This window comes from Cebus imitator, unplaced genomic scaffold, assembly GCF_001604975.1.
Source record: "Cebus imitator isolate Cc_AM_T3 unplaced genomic scaffold, Cebus_imitator-1.0 Scaffold186, whole genome shotgun sequence".
NCBI lineage: Eukaryota > Metazoa > Chordata > Mammalia > Primates > Cebidae > Cebus > Cebus imitator.
The window spans coordinates 1,814,958-1,828,060 of NW_016107501.1; the positions used below are offsets into that span (position 1 = coordinate 1,814,958).

Sequence of the window (13,103 nt, forward strand, 5' to 3'; positions counted from 1 at the left end):
CAAACAATAAGGTCACTGGCTATATGCTGGTCATTATATATATTAAATATTTGTGAAAACATCTATTTAAATAATGCATAAAATTTCAAACCTCATATCCAAAAATGCAGACAGAAGAATGTAGATATACAGTATGCCATAAGAATCAGGTAGGTGTCAGAGTACATACCTGGGATTTTTTTGTTTCCTGAATTATCCTATAGCAATTACCGGGGTAAAGGGAGGAGGGAGTTGAAATACAACTGTTATTTCTGTAATTAGCTCAGCAGATTCTTTCCTGTAGGTGACAGCGTGTTAGGCTATTGTAAAAATCATCCTGGAATCTCTCCTGTGGCCCTATCACTTCAACCAAAAGGCCAAGTTAACTTTGATTTATGGTAACTCCTCTGTATCCAGTTGATCTGCTTTTTTTTTTTTTTTTTTTTTTTTTTTTTTTTTACAATGAAAGAAAAACTAGAGTCCATTTGATATCCACTTCCTCTCACCCCTGCTCAGATAAAGACAGAATTCCTTTTTATACTAGATTGATTTACATTGTCCCTTGATCTCTCATCACACCAAACTTCACACAACTTCATACTGTACTTTTCAAATTGTTTATTCATAGTAGCTGTGATTAGGAATCATGGCCAGATGCTGTATCCCTTTTCCACTTCTCACAGTTTCCCTTCCCCAAATAATTTTTAAGCCAGGTGTGCTTTTTCTTCTTACTGCCCCTTCCCACTACTTTTTTTTTTTTTTTAAACAATATCCCATTCCAGGTGCCCCCTCTGCCTGCCGAAAGCATTTTAATGACAGTTTACTTTAGCGGTCTGTCAGCAGACTGCTGCCTCTGCCACCTGAATTTCAATTTCTTAATTTACAGCCCAGATAAAACAGAATGGAGCAGGATCTGGGCTTCGCTCTACATTGGGTTGGCCTTATCAAGCGTGAAGTTTGGCGCATTGCAAACCTATTCAAGTGATTATCTGTTGAGGACCTCTCGAGCCATCTCCATCTCTGCAGCGGGCTGATAAGACAGCTGTTTCTCTAGCCGCTGTGTCTCCCCGGGCCTCAGTCTTCTTCTGATACAAACTCCGCCTTTGTCACCGTGCCCCCGTGCCGTCACTTGCTCTGTGGGGCAAGGGTTTGATCTGAACACACGTCGGGGGAAAAGTGTGAGCGCGTGTGAGAACCTAGGAGGGAGGAAGGAGGAGGGGGAGGGCCAGGAGAGCGAGGGTGGGGGAGGAGAGAAAGAGTTAGAGACCAGAGGGAGGTGGAGGGCTGGGCGGCGTGCTGAGCGCCCTGGATGGCTCTGATTGACTGGTTGCTCAGCCCGGCTTTATTATTTCAAATTAGACGGGCATCGCACACAAGTGGAAACAAATCTTCAATATAGGAAAGAGCCTCCGAGCATCGGAAGCAGAAAAACCGTTTCTTCCCAGGTCCCGGTAAAGGGGCCGGAGAAAAGGCTGATTGCTACCAGCTGAGACAGATGGTTACCTTTAACTTTGGAAACTGCTATTTTTAATTACTTGTATTAATTTTGCATGAGATGTATCGGCTCCAGGGGGAAGCTTAAAGAAGGCTATTAGTATCCCTGAAAGGAACGCACATAAGGCTGATTTGCCCTTTCTAACCTCCGTGTTTTGTTTTTTTTTTTTTTCACCCTGTCTAGTCACCTAGATTTTCCCTTTGCACTCTCAGGAAAGACGTGAGTTTATCCTCCTAAAAGTTGCTATTGAGTAAAAGTGAGGAGGGAAATCTGGGGACATTTTTTGGGAGCGTCTACATAAAATAATCATCGATCTGAGGCAGTAAATATATTTTCCGAGACACTCTGGGGCATGTGCAACAGATCTTAGTCTGAATATCTGCAGGCAAATCATCTAAAGGCCAGTGAACTTCATACGTTAGTTCGCGGGGGTGAAAAAGGTGTGTGTGTGTGTGTGTGTGTGTGTGTGTGTGTGTGTGTGTGTGTGTAGGTGGAGGGCTGGGAAGGTAGAACTAACCTAGTATGGTCTGAAAGGTTTACCGCGACACTAGTTACATGTTTTAAAAACATTTAAATGAACAATTCATGTGTCTTTAAGTGTAAACAGCAACCTCAGGATTTAGGGGGAATATTCGTTGAGTGTGCTGTCTTTAGTCTTTCCCCCTTGAACAGGAGTTTAAAGACACAATGTAAAGAGAAAGTAAAGGATGTGTGAGATCCCGCTCACTGCCGCCCCTGGCACTGTCTCTAACGAAAGTGTTTGCAGTGTAAAGGATCTTTCGCAAAATAGTCTTGGGAGTCACTCACCTTCGGATAAAAGGCTTTACCCCTTTGCCACGGGTGGAGGGAGCTGGGAGAACTGGGGGAAGGGAGCAATGGTGACCAGGTAGGCATTTTTGCTGCAGTTCCAGCTGGGAATTTCGAGGGTTAAAAACTCTGGAGTATGTTTACCAGACTTCTCGAAGATTACCTGGATTTGCATTTATTTTGTCTGAACACTGACGAAAGGCGGGCTCACTGCAGCTAGGGAATGTACGTAAAAGAGGACAGTGGAGGGTACGCAGCGAGTTCGGGGCTCTAACTCTCCTGGCGGTTTGTCACAATGGCTGAGTCCTAAGAAAAGCCAGCCTAATTCAAAATAAATGAATTTCTGTAGAGTAGGACAGTCTTTTCCGCAAAGTCCCGTGGAATGAAACATTCCCAAGACGTGCAGTTTCTGTGTCTCACAGAAAGAGACAGAAAATACCCTGTCGAGGTTTGCAAATCTTAATTCGAGGTCTGCTTGTCTCTGTCCATGGTGCTAATTCCTGCCTCATTCTCTTGCGTGGTTACCACGGTATAAATTCACACTGGTGGCAATTTTCACAACTTTTCCTCCCTTACGGTGGAAGGCAAGTCAACATACTACTTTAAGAAGAATAAATAAGAGTAATCAGCAAGTTATATGATATCTGTATTTCTCATGCATACATTAAACTATCAGATTTCCGATAATATGAACCACAACCCCCTACCCCACCAAAGTAACACATAGTGTTTTTATTCATCTAAGGTTTACTGTTGGGAATTACTACCTTAAGCCAAACATTGTAAACTCATTTTAATAGTTTATTTGCCTAAAAAATGTTACAAGTAGTTTACAGTACCCTTTATTATAAAATGTAAAATCACTCCCTCCCTTGTCCCCAGAAGGACTAGTTTAAGGGAGTTATTTAGCCTAAAAGACATTTTCCACAACAGCTTTACATATTCTTGTGAATAACTGTTCTTTTGTATAGAAAGTTTAATAAAATCATTACTTTTTCAGTTTTGAAAACTTTTTGTAACTTTTTTTTTGTAACTTTATCCACATCACACTTTTTCTCCAAGTTCACAGTCACTCCCTTCATCTCCCCCTTTTCTGCTGAAATTCAAAATAATGTCAGGTACTTGGAAGACATGTCAGAGTTCATATGACTTAATCATACTCAAATGTCTTTTAAGTGCTTTTCTAGTGCCAGTTCAGATGTTCTGGATAATTCTTTTACCTAACCATGAGTGAAGAGGGGTTGACTGCATTTTTTGCTTATTCTAAAATGAGATATTTGCACATAGCCTTCATTAATCACAGGATAGTATGTATCTGTTAATTTTCAAGCTATGACACATGAATTTCAAAGTGAAATATACATCCAGATATCACTTGTTTTAAAGTGGCTGTAATCAATATTTTTTTATTTTTAAAAGTTGAAAAAGTACATGTTGCTTATGATACCTCTATCCACTTAAAAGTTTTAAAATGTAAAAACGTCTGTTTTAATGAGGAAGTAAAACAGCATTTTAAGACACTTTCATTTTTTAAAAATAATTTAAGTCCATGTTACCTACAAAAAAAGACAACATGTTAGGGATGGCAATACTTTGAATATTTTGTCACTCTGCCCAAGCTGGAAAAAACCCATAAATACTGAATCTACAGAATTTAGCAATTTGCATTTGAATGAACAAGTCTGCTATTTTCCATGTAGTTTCCTCACATAATACACATGCTAGATTTTTATTACTCCATATCACTCCCAGCTTTCCACACCTGTCCTTATCATTTTGGAAAATATACCACAGTTATCTACAAATCTTTCTTGTGGATATAAACATGTACCAAAAAATAAAGTGTTAATTTCCACCTAGTTAGAAGGCACTTATATAATTGTAATGGTAAAGATTTACTTCAACATACTGAAATTACATGAGCATATGCAACTAATTCAATATTAATTTAAGAGTGTGGTAACAAGAAAGAAAGACAATTCACTTCATAGGTAAGTCTGATTAAATCAAACAGTTTTATACTTTCCCCAAATTGTATTCATTTAAAGTTTATTTCTCTGTATGGAGCTGGGGATGAGGGAGAAGACATTGAAGGCAGACTACAAACCCAATCTCCTGTTATTCATATATCTACCCTTTCTGTCTTTTCACCCTTGACTCCATTTCTTCAAACTGTTTTTCTTTCTTCTTGCTTTGAGTTTCACCCAGGTCTAGAGAATAGTTTTAAGTTGAAATTAAGACTCCAGGGGCTGTTGTTACATAAAAAGCGGGGGTGGAGGTTAAGGCATGATTTTACACATGCTAATTATAAGATAGCATAGATTCAGGCCTTCTTTCTCAACCCCCAGTTATTGTCATGCAAAGTAATAGAACTCATATATTATTATACAGGCTACGCGGGAGATAAACAGGTCTTTTTTTCACCATTAATCATTTATCAACACTCAAGGACACTCTCAACACCGATTTACTGTATTCCTCACTTCCAAGTCATTTTATCATCTGCCCCATTCCCCTCCATGACACCCCACCCTTTTGCAATCTCTAACTCTTACCTGTGTCTTCTTTTTCCGGCATTCTCAAAGGTGTTGACTAGTTGTAAATAGGTAAAGGAATTCCTTTCAAAAAGGCATGTGCCTCTGGAGAAGATACGTTACATTGTTTGTGTAAGAATGGTACAAACTGTCTAGGAAGTTGGTGCTATCTTTCAGGATTGAAAGGAGAAATTCTGGCTGGAAAAGAACCTGGGTCAATTGAATATTGATCCAGACGATCCTGAGGACCTCACTTTCACTTAGAGGAAGAAATAATTATCATGCATAAAACTGTATTTTGTTCTCCTGAGTGCTATTAACATATGGGATTGTAATAAATTAGTCTTCCTCTATGAAGCAGAAACATTAACAGTACTTGGTCTTCTGGTTAAACTTCTTAAATCCTCACAGAAAGAGCCCTGATAAATGTTCGTCTATCTTTGCTGTCAACAATATATGTGTGGTCCAAGGACTGTACCTGTCTGCAAATGCAGAAGAGTGGCTTGTTCCAATTTTATGTACAGCTGCTCTTTTTGAGAGCCATTAGACACCTCGAAGTAAAGGACCTTATCTCTACTCAGTACCTCTTTTTCTGGATAGGATTTTTATCCTACATTTTTCTAGTCTAACACAAAGTGCAAGCAAATTGAAACCGTGCAGCTTTATTTGACAGTATTTCTGACTTTATCCTTATGTTAAAAGGATGCTTTAAAAAGGGGGTGATGGGGGGAAAGATCTGAAATATGCATATATTAAAATAAAGACATACAATTACCTAACATGTAACACAAAATACAGTACTGAAAAAGGCATGCGGGCAAGTAATGGATGTACATTCATCCCTTTCACTCAGATCAAAGAGAGGGAGCTCTCAATGATTCATACATACCGGACAGAGTTTAATGTTATAAAGAAATATGCCATAGATGCAGCAGTGATGGCAAAGGCAATGAATCTTTCTGAAGCAGAAAGATTTAAGAGGAAAGGAGATTGTGCCATATCGCAAACTCTGATAGTACAGTTCCAACCCTCCCACGTTGCTGTCTCCACATTTCTTTTTGCTTCTTGCATTTCCCTTCGCCGCCAGTGTTAAGTGTACCTCCCCGCACAACTTACCTTGAAACGGGACTCCATTGAGCTCTCGAGAGTGACACAAGCCCATAGCCAATCGTCTCACGCTGCCCCGTCTGGGCGGCCTCAATGGAAGCGTCTGGACCAATCAGAATCCTGGGGCGATGAGCAAGTTACGTTGTGGCGCCACTCGGCGTATACTTCCGCGCGTGCTGCCCGGGATAGGAGCCTGGCAGAGCAGCTGCACACACGGCAGTGCGGAGGCAGAGAAGGGGTTGGTGATACGGTGCTATAAATCTGTGGTCCAGTCCACCTCCCTTTTAAGACGTCCTCCCCCCTATTTCTGTTCTCAGTTAGAGATGCAGCAGCTTACTCCTGTAGCGACCTACTAAAAAGCAACAAGGAGAAAGACATCGTCTTTTTGAAAAAACGTTCTTTCGTCTCTTTTCTTTGTTCCTTGGTTTGTTTTTCTTGCCCCTTTTTGTTTAGTTGAACGGCAATAGGAGGGTAGTCTCTCCGTCTTTTAAAACTCTTTTTTAAGTTTCCCCTCCCCTTTCATATTTTTTTTTCCGCCATTTCTTTTAGCATTGGACTTTGGGGTCGAAAGCGTTTCTTTTTATTTGCTTCTTTTAAGCCGAGCACAGTTTAGGTTTCGTGCTGTCTTAAGAGAACTATCCAGCAGCTTCTTGCTCATCCTTATTGGGAGAACTGCACCGTTACTTTAAAAACACACATACACAAAAACCTTAAGGGAGAAAGGTAAGTTTCGGTTTGGTTTCTTTAATCATTAGTTGCAGCGATGCGCTGGCAAACCCAGAAAACCTGTAAGTGAGTGGAATACAGAATATGAAGTTAATTGCACATGTTTGTCTCATTTCAAAGCTACTGTTCTGCTTTTTTAATTTTAAAGATCTAGACTAAAAGACGGTGGACGCATGCTTAGCGTACTGAATATTCGCAAATGTCCATGGCAGAAACTTAAGTGGTAAATGTGGCCAGGGAAGAGCGGGGGTACAATGGGAGGTTAGATGTAGAGCGAGCTTCAGGATTGAAATTGGAAGTTCATTTCGTGGGAAGAGAGGGATAACTTGGGTGTTGGGGATGCATGCCTCTACTTTCGCTCAGCAACCGAAGGACGGGAGAGGCTTTAGAATCATTAAGGGGAATCAGAAGCCTGGACTGGCAGATTAGACCAGCGAAAACCACAGGCTTAATTGCATTAACCAGATAGCATGTGCTGGGGAGATGGGATTGCCAGATGGAATTTAGATGCTGCACCAGGCAGCGAGTTGTAGTTGACTGAAAAAAGTACATGCCGCCTGAGGGCTGGGGCTGGGGCTGGGGCTGGGCTGAGGCTAGGGTTGTTAGAAGCTGTCAAAACTCATCATTGTATGCGGGCTCGGATTCACGGACTCCAATGATCATAGTTCAGTTTTAAAAGAAGATAGCCAATTTGGGGCTGAATTCTTAAGGCTGTACCGGATATGAGATTCCCTTTGTTCAGAAAAGCGTAAATAAGATCCTTGGAGCTGTGTCTGTGAAGTGGCGGCTGCTTGAAAACCTCGCTGTGCTGGGCGATTGGAAGTGGATTCTAAGCCCCTGTCCTTGGTCCTACGCGGCTGACTTCGCCTTCTGGGCGAAGGGGAATCCCTTCGCAGCCGCGAGGCTTGTCAGCCACCCCAAGAGCCAACTCGGCTAGGTGGCCCTCAACCCCTCCTTACCCCCCCCCCCCCCCCGCCCCGCTTCCTCGAATAGCTATTGTTAAACTGACGCCAGGAGAAAGATGGTTGGGGATGAGAAGCTGGCAGACAGGCACACGCTTCATTTTAACTTTTGTGATTTCTCAAGGTTTAGGAGAAACCAGCTGGCTTTCAACTGCCAAAGAGAGAATCCAGGGTAGATGTAGGAAAGTGGGAGGATGTTCGCGGGGCGGGGAGGGCGGAAGGGATGGTAGTGGTGGAACGAGGTGCTGGCTTTGCCTAAGAGAAGTTTAAATTATTGGCACGAGGGGGTGTGGGTGAGTGTGTGCGTGAGAGCGCTCATGTGGTGCTCGAGAGGTAGAGGATGGGGAAAAGGTACAAAGCCGACTGGGGTTAACGTCTCGTTCCTCCTCACCCCACCCACTATCCCGGCTGGGAAAGCCAGCGCACTGCCAGCCTTCCGGACTCGACTCAGCAAAGGGCGGTGGGGGCTAGGGATGGCAAGGTGGCAGTGCCCGCCACTGGGGCTCCGAGGCGGACGAGACCTCGCGTGGCCATTGTTGCTTAATTTATGCCCAGCACGTTGCTACGTACCTACCTATTTCACGTCTGTAAAGAATTAATACGAGAGCTATACAACTGTGACAAATTGGAGGTTGGTTACGTTCCCCGTTTCCGATTTTCAAGTACCAGTTAGCAAAACTGATGGCGAGACTGGGTATTTTCTCTTGTAATTACCAGATGCAGGTCTGCTTTTATTATGGCGAGGGTGAGAGAAATAGCCAACCGTTTAGTATTTACTCTTAACACTGCTGGACAGGTATGGATGTCTCTGTACTTTCTCCCCGAAATGCACGGATTCTGTCCCCTCCCCCACTCCTGTACAAACACTCCCGTTGGTTAAGATTCTAAACCTACAGCCTTTCTACGTAACCCTATTTATTATACCCAACCTATGAGGGTGGGAAGGAGGTGAATGTTTTGTTTCCGAGGCCTACACTATTAACTGCAACCTATAAAACGTAGGCTTAAAATGAAAATTTTTAGAAAGCACACAGCAGACAATAGTAACCAAAGACATTATTTTCCAAATTGAAAATCAGTTCCTAAAGGTCAGAAAAAGGGTGTTCGTGTTTTGGGGAAGAGAAAAGTAGGAAATGTGTTTGGGCCTTAAGACTTCCTTGTAAAATGGCTTCTTAAATGGGACATCTGAAAGATTTGTCAGAATACGAACACATAAGTCTGCCAAAAAAAAATGTTGAGAGTTTCAAAGTTGCTTTTTATGGGGTCAACCTTTTATTTTTTAACTCTCGCCCTTATTGGTGTCATTGCCTGAGTGTGTCTTACGGCAGGCACTTCTTCCCCTTTCCCTCTTTTAACCAAGTGGTTGGGCACCCCGCTTCATAAAGCTAACCTGTTCTGGAGCTCTTCACAAAAAACCCTTACGGTTATAAGACAGAAGTGGTTTGGAAGACTTGGGGAACTCTTTTGAGAGCTCTCCCACAATTTAGTCAGCGTCAGTCAGGAAGTAGGGCGTAGGGCATTCTAAGAGTTTTAGGCTTGGATTGACAAATTAGGTAGGCCCATTTTCGCCTAACGTTTTGGAAATAGGCATTTTTAGCAATCCCGCGTGCCTGGGATAGAAATATTATAATTATTTATAGAGAGGTCAAAGAGGCGCAGGCGCTTTGAGAGGTTTTCCCAGGAACGCACACAAAGTCAATTAAGGTCATTTAATTGCAAATCGGATTTGGGGTGACACAGAAATGCTGATATAGAATCAATTAGCTATTTCTGTTGTCCCCAAAATGGGTCCCACAAATTGAGAGACGGCCTGTCTCGCTTGTGACCTTGATTGAGCCCCCTACTTCACTATGCTGATTAGTATTCGCCAAAGAGGGCAAATTTGCCTCTCCCACCCCCGCCCTGGGTTAGACGAGTCCTCTCCCTTCCCCCATCCCTGCCCCGCCCGTCGCATGGGGGCGGGGAGCGCTGGGCGCCCTTAGCGGACCTTGCTGCATCAAACCCGCATCGTGCCCTTGAAGCCGTAACCTCGGTCACGTTCTTGCGGCGACTCGGCCGCCCACTGCTCGGTTCCTTTCTCTTACCTCCTACAATTTCAGGTAGGTATGACAGGTGATTTTTTTTAATGTAGATTTTAGGAGAAGGGTTAAAACCTATCCCTTTGCAATGAAAAAAAAAATCCCAACGACAGGTGTTCTCTTAATTAAGCTGCGGAGCAGGTGTAAAAACGTGCTCCAGCCGCGTGGCTCCGGGGTCGGTTTTGACTTCCAGCCGTGGGACTGGGGGCTGAGGACAGGCACAGGTTTTTCTGCGGAAAAGGGATTGAGCTTGGCGAGGGGGCGGGCCGAGGCAAGGCAACGATGGGACGCCCTCTCTGTGAAGAGTTGGCCATTTCGGGTCCTGCCGTGGGGGGCGTTGGAAGGATGCGGCTAGCGGCCAGCGTTTGCATAGGCGAGTGCAGGATTTCCTACTTCGCGTTTGAAGCAGAGTATAGCACCCCGCACAGGTACTGTGGGCTTATTTAAACGTCAGATTCCCTCTAGAGAGGCAGGGAGGGGCAGCAGGGGCTTAGCCTTTATTTTCAAAACATCGAGGGACAGGACCCCTTGGCTGCGAAGTAGGGGGAAAAAGAGACTTTTTAAAAGACACAGACACATAAGTGTGTGTGTGTATACTTATATGTATATTTATAAACATATTTATTAACACATAAAGTAACCCCCACGTTAGCTCCTCCGACTCTCCGTTGGCGTCCGGAGCCTCGAGGTTTGCAAACTTGCAACTGGAATCGGCCTCCTTTGGGAGCTCAACGCTCTCCGCGCAGTCCGGGGAAACCTTGTCTGGGAAGCCTGGTGGGACTCGGAAGCCCGGAGGGACCGAGTTGAGCTGCTGAAGCCCGGCGTCTCCCTGCAGGCACGGACCGGCGGGGCGGTCGGGCAGGGCACGCGCCGGCGGCGGCCGCGGCGCCGCGAACTCGCCGCCGGCCCCGCCTCCTGGCGCTCTTCCAAGCAAGCCCCTCCTCCCCGCCCCGCTACAAACGGCGGGACCGCGGCGCCCGGGCGTCACTGAGGCAGCAGCCGGCCGGGTGAGGAGGGCGGTCGCCGGCTCGGCGCGGGTGGGGCGGGGGTTCCGCCGGCTTCCAGTCCCACTTCCCGCCGCCGCCACCGTCTCTCCGCGGAGCTCGCCCGGAGCGACTCCTCCGCGGCTCTGCTGACGGCCAGTGGCACGAGCCGTAGTAGCTGCAGCTCCGAGTCACAGCAGGCAAGTGCGGGGGGCGTGGGGGCGGGGACGGCGCCAGCGCCTTGCCCCCTGGTCCATTTTGGACGCCGAGTCTAAGGTCTATGCGCGCCCCCGCTGCGCCTAGCGGGGTGGGGGTGGTGCGCCTTCGTCCGAGCTCTGGGCGGGAACGCTGGTGGGGGCGGCGGAGGTTGTGCCCGCGAAGTTCCTGGAGCCCAGCCCCTTGCGGCGGGAGTGGAGGGAATTGGGCGCCTTGGGAGGTGGCACCGCCCCTCCCGTGGGCACGAGAAGGTTGGGGGCGGCGGGAGCCGAGCGGGGCCAGTTGCGCCTGGCAGCGTGCACGGGCGTGGACGTGCCCGGGTGCGGCCGCGTGTAGCGCGAGAAGGAAACTGCTGAGACGCAGGTGAGTGTCTTGGAGGGAAAGTGGGGGGAGGGGGCTTTTCTCGAAAAAGGGCAGGATTCCTGTGTTGGACTGGCAACCCCGCCTTGTGGGAAGATGTGTGCACTGGCTTCTCCTGCGGAACACGCCGGGGTACTGTCTGGTGTGTGCCCATTTGCTACGGCGCTTTCTCGCGCGCAGTCCTTGGAGCTCTTGGGCGTTTGGAGACTCGCGCTAGCCGCGCTGTGTGCGGAGGTGGTGTTGGGCCGCGGCCGCCCGAGGGCAGGACCAAGGATGATCCCCTTGAGTGTGTTAGGTGAGGCCCGTCGCAGCCGCGCGAGGTCGCAGCTCGCGGTCACATCTCGGGTTTGCGCGCGAGGCGTGCGCTGCGCGGGAAGCGCGGGCGCTCTGCCGGGCGAGGCCGGCTCTGGGATTTCAGCTCAGAAATGGTTGCGGCAGCTGCTCCTCCAGCTCGGACTGGAGGGCCCGCCGGCGGCGGCGGCCCGGGTGCGCGGACGTGTGTGCGTGCACTGGTGAGATTGGGGGAGCCAGCGTGGGTTCACTGGCCGGTGCTCCTCCAGTGGCCGTGGCAATGACCAGCCAGCAGTCTTTCCCATGGCATTTCCTTAAAAGCCTACTTGTTATCCTTGAGAGCCAGAGCGTAAAACCGTACCTCTAGATGCGAGCTGTGTGCATGGAGTTGTAGCCGTCCAGATGGTCATTTAGAATTGTGTGGATTTTTAAAGACCATCTTTACGACAAAGATTTTCAGGTCCCGTCGTCTCTTCGTTTTCTGAAAACGTGGGAAAAGGAGGTTTTGCTACGGGTTGTCCACTCTCCTTTATTCCCTCCCCCAAAGAAGGTTCTTAGTAGTACCAAAATGTAATACCTCCGACAAGGACAAAAGGGCTTTTAAAACTTAATTTTCTAGTGGCCCTATTCCTAATAATTCTTAGTAAAAATGTAGCTCAGCCTGAAAACTTACGGCAAATCAGTCCATTTAAAACCATTCAGATATCAATTGGTGTGTAATTTCCCTATTGCCTCCAGTAAAATCTGTTTGAAATACCGTTTCGTTGCCCTTGAAGAGTTTTCTCAAGAATCGTTTCGCCAGAGTCACTTGAATTTCCCATTTCTTGTGGAAGCTGACCTGGAGTCTCCATTGTGGTGAGTGGGTGGAAAAGTTGTCCTGGATCTACCTTCTCTTAGGAACTTCTGGGTGTAGAAATGGTGTTGCTGAATGGACCTGAATGTTAAGTGGTAGGGCCCTTCTTTATAGGTTTGTTGGGATGTTAAGGTAACACTGTGAAGGTTGTGGGAGGATATACGTAGGGGAAGTTCCCTTGCAAATTATTCGGGGAGAAAGAAGAGGAAGAAAACACCTGGAAGACGAAGGCCAGAGTGAGGTAGGAAAATTTAGAATATGAAGAAACACATTATATTAAATTTTCTGTGATTCCTCTTTTGTAATTTTCCTTTTTGAGAGAGTATTTGTGTGTCTGTGTGATTAAAACTGGCCTCTTGTTGCCTGTTTGGGTAACTTTGTGCTGCCACCTTTTGGGGAGTTTTTTTTTCCCCCCTTCAAAGAGTACTTTAGGTGTGTAAGCCCCTCCCTCATCCTTATCTTTAGGTGTTTTCTCTATTGTGTGTGTCTTATTTCAGGACCAATCAAGTCAGCCATATTCAGTGCCCAGTCTTTCCCTGTGGTTCAAGAGAATTTTAGTTTTAGGGTATGCTCCTTGTTTAGAACAAACGCCCAGTGCTGGTCAGTGTCTGCCACTCTACCTGTTACTTACTATGGAACTTTTCTCTTTCTATGCCTAAGATGTGTTTTTATAGTTCCTTTTGATTTCGTTTTTTTTTTTTTTTTTTTTTTT

At 46.1% G+C, this 13,103-nt stretch overlaps 1 protein-coding gene across 36 annotated transcripts in view; it reads left to right on the forward strand.

The window, feature by feature from the left end:
* Positions 1–13,103, forward strand: part of ELAVL2 (ELAV like RNA binding protein 2) — a 156,210-nt gene that overhangs the window by 17,986 nt on the left and 125,121 nt on the right. For 6 of the 36 annotated variants that reach the window (XM_017546022.2, XM_017546024.2, XM_037744795.1 and 3 more), the window contains exon 1: positions 6,089–6,645. The exons of 7 other annotated variants lie outside the window; for them this stretch is intronic. The gene's annotated coding sequence lies outside the window, so the exon portion shown is untranslated. Of the gene's footprint in view, positions 1–6,088; positions 6,646–9,343; positions 9,710–10,643; positions 10,872–10,997; positions 11,251–11,301; positions 11,543–13,103 lie in introns of those variants that run through there. 23 more of the 36 variants (XM_037744791.1, XM_017546028.2, XM_037744809.1 and 20 more) reach the window with 11 other exon arrangements.